Raw genomic sequence first — 10,456 nt, 5'->3', positions numbered from 1 at the left:
GTGACCCTGGGCAAGTCACTTAACCTTCTGTGCCTTACTTTCCCCATCTATGAAATGAGCTGGAGAAGGAAATGGCAAACCACTCCAATATCTTTGCCAAGACAACCCTAAATGGGGCCACAAAGAGTCAGACACAACTGAAAAAGAGATGAACAACAAAAGTGAGAGGGGTTGGTCTCAATGGCCATAAAAGTCCTTTCCCTTCCAGCTATAGATGTATGATCCTAAGAAACTGCCGTCTAGACAATCTCTGAAGTTATAGGGTCATTGATTTAGAGGTAGTCATCAAAACCAAGACCTATCATTTTAAAAAAGTGACTGATATTCTTTGTTTGTATATCACCTATATTTCTTCATATATCCCTCCCAGAGAGCCATTCCTTAGAAGAAATAACAAAAAAGAAAGGGAAAATAGTGTAGTAAAATGAATCAGCATATTGAAACAACTGACGATACATGCAATGTATCACACTCACAGTGACCTATTTCTGCAAAGAAGAAGGGGGAAGTGACTTCCAATAGATCTTTTTTTCAATCTCTCTCCATTTAAAAATAAATTTTGTGATACCTTTTTACCTCATCTGTATTTTCCTTATAACAAGGGATAAAAAGAGACTAAAAAAAGTGTAAAACATCAAAAAACTCCAACATTTACAGTATCCCACACCCATAGTCCCCCACCTCAGCAAAGAAGGCAGGGAGATGTATCCTCCCATATCTCTTCTTTGGGGTCAAGCTTGGTCATTATAATCTTATGCCATTTAGCTTTAATTGTCTTGTTATTATAGTTTCCATTGACACAATTTTAGTCATTGTATGCATTGTTTTCCTAATTCTGCTATGATAGGATCATAAATTCAGACCTCAAAGATCATTTAGTACAACTCTTACCATTTTCCAGATGAGGTAACTGAGATACAAAGAGATTTCCAAGGTCATACAGATAAAGGTCACATTCAAACCTGGTCCTCTGATTCCACAGCTGGCAACACAGGGTTGAGAATATAAAGGGAATGAATGAAAAAATAAAGTGGGAAGGCAGACTAGCTGTGCCAGATCTCAAAGTGTACAACAAATCCATAATCATCAAAACTACTTGTAGATGTAAAAAAACTAGAGAGGTTGATCAGTGGAACAGAGACGCAAATAAGCCCAATAACTTAGTGCTTGATCAATCCAAAGATCCCAGTTTTTGTGACAGAAACTCACTATTTAACAAAAATTACTGAGAAAATTGGAAAAGTCTGGTAGAAACTAGGAACAGAATAATATCTCACTTTGCATACCTGACTTAGCCATAAAGGGTGACATCATAAATAAATTCCAGAAGCATGAGAGAAATTACCTGTCTAATCTATGGATAGGAGGGTGGGAAGGAAGGGAATATAACTAATTACGTACCTACTAAGCGTCAGGCACTATACTAAGCACTTCACAAATATCTTAGTTGATCCTCACAATAACCTTGGGAGAGAGTGTGTGACAGCAAGCACCCTGACACACTCAAGGTGACCTGCTAGCACAGGTTCTTGGATCTGCTTTTCTTAATGGAAAGCACTTTTTAAGGTGTTGTATGTAAGGTGAATTTTAGTGTAAGGAGGGAGATTTTAGCGTGTGTAAAGTGAATTTTTGTTATTATTTCTCAGAGTTCAGTTTTCCAGGATCCACAGCCATAACAATCAACAGTTCCCAAGTACTAGATATGAGTTCCCTCAGTTTTGGTTCAAAACATCTCCACCACCTTTGCCCATACTTACATAATGATAAGTAACATAAGCATCCACTGCGGCTGCGCAGTGAGATACCGGGATGAGGTGATGTACACTTGTGAGGCTGGCAATAGGCCTTCTTTGTCTGATGGCCTATAAAACAGGTGGTCACTATACAGTGAATGGGGGACCCTTAGGGTTGACTGCACAAATGCTGTGTGTGCCTCAACTGGCCCCCATTGAGGTTTGAGTGGACTTAGGAGAAGCACAAATTGTGCCTGTCTCAACTGACCTCATCGCAGATCTCTGTGAGAGGGGTGATTAGGGAATGCTGTAGGAGCTTGTAGTCCCGTTATCAGCAATCCTCTTCTGAGAAAACTAGACTAGAATAAAGTAAGATTTTTACCCCCCTTTTTTTAATGTCTTTCCTGTCTGACCAAATCAAGAGTGAACCTGGGTAGCATCCCTCAAGTGTGCTGTGTTTATCTGTCTTACAGGTGTCAACAATCTTCTTTCATTACATTCACTAGTTCAGGGGAAAAATCAGCACCCTGACGTTAGAGAAAATACAGACAGAAATTAACATAAAGACCAACAAATAGGGCTCTGCTACCTGAATCAAAGCAATATTGCTATGTACTTTACATACATCCCTAGATCGAGAACCTTTACTTGGAGGGGAGGGGATCTGAACTTACAGCTATTCAGAGTCTCAACCAGAGAATCACAAGGTTCTTCCCATAAGCCAGCCCCCAAGGCAAAATACCAACTTAGAGTATATATGCAGTTCTCAGAGCCAGAAGGCATCCCAACCCTCTTGACTCAGTGCCTAATTAGAAATTGCAAAAGGTGTGAAAGCTTTCCTGCAAGCAAGCCTCTCCTTAGCAAGATTCCCTTAATGGGCTCCACCTAAGGCTTATTAGTGGGCTGGAAGATCTTAAATCCCATTAACATTACAAGGTGCTATTATGAGCTCCAGTTACAGACAGTGGATCTTAAGCAGAGGTAAAATGACTTACCCAAGGTCACACATTTAGTTAAGTGTCCCATCTTTCTGACTTTCAGATCTTTCTGACTCCTAGCCCCTACCCTATCCACTGTTGTACCTAACTAAGGGAAGAGTTCATGACCAAATTAAGAGAGAGGTTCACAGGAGGTAAAATGGACAATTTTGTTTGCATAAAAGTAGGGGTTTTTTTATACAGACAAAACCATTGCCACCAAAATTAGAAGAGAAAGAGGAAATTGGGGGATATCTTTGCAGCAAGTTTCTCTAATAAAAGTCTCATTTTAAAAATATATAGAGAACTGATTCAGATTTATAAGAATAATAATCATTCCTCAAATGAAAAAGAATCAAAGGATATGACTAGCAGTTTTCAGAGGAAGATACCCAAGCTATTAACAAACAAAATTTTAAAAATGCTTTACATCACTAATATTTAGATAAATGCAAATTAAAACAACTCAGAGATATCTCACACATATCAGCTTGGCAAAGTAAGCAAAAGAAAAAGATAATAGCTCATGCTGGAGGGGCTGTGGGAAGACAAGCACATTAATACACTATTTGTGGAGCTGTGAAGTGTTCCACTCATTCTGGAAAATAATGACACTATTCCTTTAAAAAAGGTATTAAACTATGTATATACTGTTTGACTCAGCAATACCATTACAATATCAAAGGGATCAAAGAGAGAAGAAAAGTATACACACACACACACACACACACACACAAATATTTATAGTAGCTCTTTTGGTGGTGGTAAAAAAATTGGACAGTGAGGGGATGCCCATCAATTAGGGAATGAATGAACAAGTTATGGTACATGAATGTAACATTATTGTGCTGTAAGAAATGCTGAAGGTAATAGTTTCAGAGAAACCTAAGAAGACTTGTCTGAGCTTATGTAAAGTGAAGTAAGCAGAACCAGCAGAACAATTTACATAATATAATGATTGATATATCCAAATATATCCCTGCCATATAGTACTCTCTTTCTCCCTCCTTCTTTCTCGTCTCTTTCTTCTTCTCCTTCTCTCTGTCTCTGTCTCTGTCTCTGTTTCTCTCTCTCTCTCACTTTCTTATAGCGAAAGATAGATTTCTATACCCCATTTCCTGTGCATCTTATTTCCCAGATGCATGCAAAAACAATTTTTAACATTTGCCTTTAAAACTTTGGGTTCCAAATTCTTTCCCTTCCTCCCTCCCCACCCACCCTCATTGAGAAGCCAGGCAATTCAATACAGGTTAGCATGTATAGTTGTGCAAAACATTTCCATAATAGTCATATTGTGAAAGACTATTTTTAACTCCATCCTATCCTGCCCCCCATTCATTCTATTCTCTTCTTTGACCCTGTTCCTTTTCAAAAGTGTTTGCTTCCGTATACCCCCTCCCCAGTCTGTCCTTCCTTCTATCATTCCCCCCCATTCCCTTCCCCCTACTTTCCTTTAGGGTAAAATACCTAATTAAGTGTGTATGTTATCCTCTCCTTAAGCCAAATCCGATGAGAGTAAGGTTCACTCATTCCTTCTCTCCTCCTCCCTCTCTCTCTGTCTCTGTCTCTGTCTCTGTCTCTCTCTTCCTCCCCACTCATTTTACAGGAATCATGTTAGAAAGAGAATTGATTTTGGAATCTGCAGATCTGAGGAAGTATGGCATTATGTACATACTACTATACTCAAAGTCAAGAAGTTTCAGTTTGATTCCTGACTTTGTTACCAGCTGGGTAACCCTTGGCAAACTAGCTACCCTTTCTGGTTCCCATTTTTTTATCTAAAAATTGTGGTTAAAAAAAATTTGTACGCCCTACATCACAAGATTGTTGTGATAGAAGTGTTTTGGAAACTGTTAATTGCTATATAAACGTGAGCTCTTAGTACCTATCTGGATTCAGCTATCTACTAGCTATGTATAATCTTAGGCAAAATACCTCCTATAGCTGGGCATCATCTCAGAAATGAAGGAATTGGAATTAGGGGGGCGGAGCCAAGATGGCGAAGTAGAAAGACGCACATACACATAGCTCCGAACCCACAAACCACAGAACGGCTAGAGGGGACCAACCCAGGGCAAATTCTGCACCCAGAGACCACGGAATATTGGAGCGAGGGAGATTTCTGTTCCGGAGAGACCTGCAAACCTCTCGCGGGGGGTCCTTCGCGCCGTGGACTGGGCGCCGGGACGGGGAGCAGAGGGCAGCCCTGCCGCGGCCACGACACCATGAGGAAAAGATCCAAGAGGGCTATGGGGACGGGATCTCCAGCGGCCACGCGGGTCCACCGACCCACAGAGGGACCAGCAAACCTCTCGCAAAAGGTCCGTCGCGCTGCAGACGCGGAGCCCAGCCCGGATCTGCGGAGGCCGCGGCTCTGAGAGGCACAGATCTGAGAAGGCTCCAGAGACGGGATCTCCAGCGGCGGCACAAACCCCCCCACCAACAGGTGACTGATGGGGGTAGGTGAGAGAGTCTCTTTGGCGGGTTGAGAGGGGAGTGGGTGCCCCCATGGCTCGGGCCCCCCCAGGAGATAGAAGCTGAGAGGCGGCTACAGACAGGGGCTCCCCAAATGGGCGGGAGCCTGGATCCATTGTGGAAGGTCTGTGCATAAACCCCCTGAGGGAACTGAGCCAGAGAGGCGGCCCTGCCCCTGACCACCTGAACTTAATTCTCACACTGAATAGCAGCCCTTCCCCCGCCAAAAACCCTAAGGCAGGAAGCAGCATTTGAATCTCAGTTCCCAAAAGCTGGCTGGGAGGACCAGGAGGCGAGGTGGGTGTGAGGAGAACATTCAGAGGTCAGGTCACTGGTTGGGGAGAATGCCCAGAAAAGGGAAAAGAAATAAAACTATTGAAGGGTATTTTCTCGGAGAAAAGACACTTCCTCCCTTCCTTTCTGATGGGGAGGAACAATGCTTGCCATCAGGCAAAGACACAGAAATTGAGGATTCTGTGTCCCAGCCCACCCAATGGGCTCGGGCCATGGAAGAGCTCAAGAGGAATTTTGAAAATCAAGTTAGAGAGGTGGAGGAAAGACTGGGAAGGGAAATGAGAGGGATGAGGGAGAAGCATGAAAAGCAGATCAGCTCCCTGCTAAAGGAGAACCAAAAAAATCTTGAAGAAATTGGCACCTTGAGAACTAGCCTAACTCAGCTGGCAAGGGAGGTGCAAGGGGCCAATGAGGAGAAGAATGCTTTCAAAAGCAGAATTAACCAAATGGAAAAGGAGATTCAAAAGCTCACTGAAGAAAATAGATCTTTCAAAACTGGAATGGTACAGATGGACGCTAAGGACTTTATGAGAAAGACAGATATCTCAGAACATACCGCGCAGATTCGAAAAATGGAAGATAATGTGAAATATCTTATTGGAAAAACAACTGACCTGGAAAATAGAATCAGGAGAGACAATGTAAAAATTCTGGGACTACCTGAAAACCATGATCAAAAGAAGAGCCTAGACATCATCTTCCATGAAATTATCAAGGAAAACTGCCCTGAGATTCTAGAACCAGAAGGCAAAATAAATATTCAAGGAATCCACAGATCACCGCCTGAAAGAGATCCAAAAAGAGAACTCCTAAGAACATTGTGGCCAAATTCCAGAATTCCCAGGTGAAAGAGAAAATATTGCAAGCAGCTAGAAAGAAACAATTCAAGTATTGTGGAAATATAATCAGGATAGCACAAGATCTGGCACCCTCTACATTGAGGGATAGAAGGGAATGGAATAGGATATTCCAGAAGTCAAAGGAACTAGGACTAAAACCAAGAATCACCTACCCAGCAAAACTGAGTATAATACTTCAGGAGAAAAAATGGTCTTTCAATGAAATAGAGGACTTTCAAATTTTCCTGATGAAAAGACCAGAGCTGGAAAGAAAATTTGACTTTCTAACACAAGAATGAAGAGAACCATGAAAAGGTGAACAGCAAAGAGAAGTCATAAGGAACTTACTAAAGTTGAACTGTTTACATTCCTACATGGAAAGACAATATTTGTAACTCTTGAAACATTTCAGTATCTGGGTACTGGGTGGGAGTACACACACACACACATGCACACACGCACACATACATAGAGACAGAGTGCACAGAGTGAATTGAAGAGGATGGGATCATATCTTAAAAAAAAAATGAAATCAAGCAGTGAGAGAGAAATATTGGGAGGAGAAAGGGAGAAGTTATATGGGGCAAATTATCTCTCATAAAAGAGGCAAGCAAAAGACTTATTAGTGGTGGGATAAAGAGGGGAGGCAAGAGAAAAACATGAGATCTACTCTCATCACATTCCACCAAAGGAAAGAATATAATGCACACTCATTTTGATAGGAAAACCTATCTCATAATACAGGAGAGTGGGGGACAGGGGCACAAGCAGGGTGGGGGGGAGGATGGAGGAGAGGGCATGGGGAGGAGAATGCAATACGAGGTCGACACTCATGGGGAGGGAAAGGATCATAAGAAAATAGAAGTAAAGGGGGACAGGATAGGATGGAGGGAAATATAGTTAGTCCTATACAACACAACTAGTATGGAAATCATTTGCAAAACTAAACAGATATGGCCTATATTGAATTGCCTGTCTTCCAAGGGGAAGGGGTGGAGAGGGAGGGAGCTAAAGAAGTTGGAACTCAAAGTGTTAGGACCAAATGTAATGTTCTTACCACTGGGTAACAAGAAATACAGGTTAAGGGGTCAAGAAAGCTATCTGGCCCTACAGGACAAAAGAGAAGAGGGAGACAAGGGCAGGGAGGGAGGATAGAGGAGAGAGCAGATAGGTCACAGGGGCAATTAGAAAGCTTGGGTCTGGCGGGGGGGAGGGGATAAAAGGGGAGAAAATTTGTAACCCAAAATTGTGTGAAAATAAATGTTAAAAGTTAAATAAAAAAAAAAAAGAAATGAAGGAATTGGATTAAAGATCTCCAAGGTCTCATCCATCCCAATTTCCCTTCTGGGTGCTGGATATAAATAGGCTGCTGTTCAGAGTATCAGGGTAGGATACCCTTAGAACAGGTGCCAAGGTACTTCTTGAATGGATGTAGTTGAATACCAAAGCCCAGAATTAATATCCTGGGGAAGATTTGACTTCCTAGAGAGTGGTGGCTCCTTCTGGAAGAAGGAATAATAGTGTTTCCCAATAGACCACCTTCTCCTGCTCTTTTTGTCCTTGGCTTGTTCTCTTGCTTGGTTCATCAGTGTTAGATCTGACTATTATAGTTTCCACTAGTTTCTCTTCTTTCCTCAGGGATGCTATCTACAAACCAGAGCAAGTGTGATTTGCCAGAGGTTCTTCTGATAAATAGCTAACATCTGACAGATTTAGATGACTTCATTTGTTAACTGTCTCAAAGAAACTGGGCTTAACTTAATAGCTTAAGTGAATAATTTAAAAATCGCACTTTTGTTAGTTTCTCCCTTTCTCTTGATCCTATCATCGCCTTGAAGCATTCACAATTCTGCCTAAGAAACAATGAATGATTTTGGAGCATTTCTTTTTAAAATCGTCATCTCTTGGGATCACAGGGTCAAAGAAGCAGCCCCTCTAAGGGTTTGCCCAAGACAATATTTAAGTGGGTGGCACAGAGAGTGGTACATAGAGCTCTTGACCTGGAGTCAGGAAGACCTGAGTTCAAATCTCAACTAGACATTTACTAGCAATGGGACCAAATCACTTGATCTCTGTCTACCTTAGATCCCTCCTCTGTTAAAAGGATAGTAATAATAGCTGGGCAGCTAGGGGGTGCAGTGGATAGAGCACCAGTGCAGGAGTCAGGAGGACCTGAGTTCAAATCTCACCTCAGACACTTGACACTCCCTAGCTGTGTGACCTTGGACAAGTCACTTAACCCCAATTGCCTCATCCTGGGTCATCTCCAGTCATCCTGATGAGTATCTGGTCACTAGATTCAGATGGCTCTGGAGGAGAAATGAGGCTGGTGACCTTCACAGCCCTCCCTCACTCAAAAACAAAGTCAAATGCAAGTCATGTCATTAGTTCTCTGATGGCATGGTCTTCTTCGGCAACGAAAGACAAATACACACAGTAATAACAGCACCTCCTTCACAGGGTTGTTGTAATGGTCAAATGAAATAACATGTATGGCACTTTCCAAATCTATACAAAATCTATACAACCCTATTATTACCCCCTCTCCCCTAACTTTGACCCCTTGTTGTCTTCTACTAGTGGCAAATAGGTGGTGCCATAGTGCACAGAGTGCTGGGCCTGGAGTCAGGAAGATTCATCTTTCTGAATTCAGATCCAAAATTAAACACTAGCTATGTAATGCCAGGCAAGTCACTTCACTCAGTTTGCCTCAGTTTTCCCATCTGTGAAATGAGCCGGAGAAGAAAATGGCAAACTATTCCATTTGTGAAGCAAAAAAAACCCAAATGAGATCACAAAGACTTGGATACAAATTAATAACAATAACAAATCTCTTCCAGTATCACTTATACTTAAAACAAATATGCTTTTCCTCGCGTGAACTCTCTGCATCAGTGGAGTTGAGGGTGTGTATTCATCCTTCATTGCTGAAGAAGACCATGCCATCAGAGAAATGATGACATGACTTTCATGTGACTTTGTTTTGAGTGAGGGAGGGCTGTGCAGGTCACCAGCCTCACTTCTCCTCCAGAGCCATCTGAATCCAGTGACCAGATATTCATCAGGATGACTGGAGATGACCCAGGATGCACTGGGAGATCTTGGCAGCTTTAGGCTAAGGTCTTTTTAGGTACTCACTAGAACAGGTCTGAACCGCTGGTTAGTCTCCCCTTTTCCCTACCTTCTACCTCTGCCCTCAGTTCCTGGTTCGCTGTGCATGATCCTAGGATAATAATCATAGTTAGGCAAATATGGCTCAAGCCCCATCCAGCACATCCTCTATAAACTTCTGGGGAGTATAAATCATGGCAAAGTGTTTCATTAGAATAGCACAGGGCAGCAAAGTAAAAGACATGGGGAAAGCCCATAGAAGTACAATCTCCTACAGATTCCCACGCCATTGTGGGCTGATGGAACAATTCTGGGACAGTTCAGCATCGAGGGCTGAATCCCAGAGGGAAAACTTTTCATGGAACATTCACTTCTTACAGCTCCATCTCCCAGTAGGCAAGGGCTCCTCCAGGTGTGCTCCGAGTTATGTCAATGGCTGTCATTCCTCTCTGCCTCCAAATTTGTCACCTCTACTGCCTTACTTTTCTTAAATTTTCTTTAAAATTTTTAAATTGAAACACCAAAAAAGCCACACCTTTGTATACATAATAGAACAAAAAAAGCATTACATATGAAACTGTGAATTTCTATTTCAAATATCTTATTTTTTAATATATGTATAACAAATTCTATATATAACTTTCACAACTGTCATGCTTGTCAGCACTCCCTTCTGAACTCCTTCCTGTTATCTTCTGTGTATTTTTGACATCAGTATTTCTTCCCACCTGCCCCCTCAAAAAAGAGAAAGAAAAAAATCCTTATAATAAATAATCATAGTCAATTAAAATAAATCCACATAGTGACCATGTCCAAAAATATATCTCTTTTTTTGCACCTGAGTCTATCACCTCTGTGTAAGCAGGTGGGGAGCATGTTTTATCGCAGGCTCCTCAGGAGCCATAGCTGATCAGTTCTTAATATAACCTGGGCTTCTCTGGACTGTCCAGATCACCTAATGTGTAGACACTCTTCCCTCTACCACAGTAGGCTGACATAGCCTCCTTTAATTGGCTTTGTTACCTGA

The sequence above is a fragment of the Notamacropus eugenii genome, chromosome 2 (genome assembly GCF_028372415.1).
Source record: "Notamacropus eugenii isolate mMacEug1 chromosome 2, mMacEug1.pri_v2, whole genome shotgun sequence".
In the NCBI taxonomy this organism is placed as follows: domain Eukaryota; kingdom Metazoa; phylum Chordata; class Mammalia; order Diprotodontia; family Macropodidae; genus Notamacropus; species Notamacropus eugenii.
The sequence above is the reverse complement of the archived record's forward strand: the minus strand, read 5'-3'. Positions refer to the sequence as shown.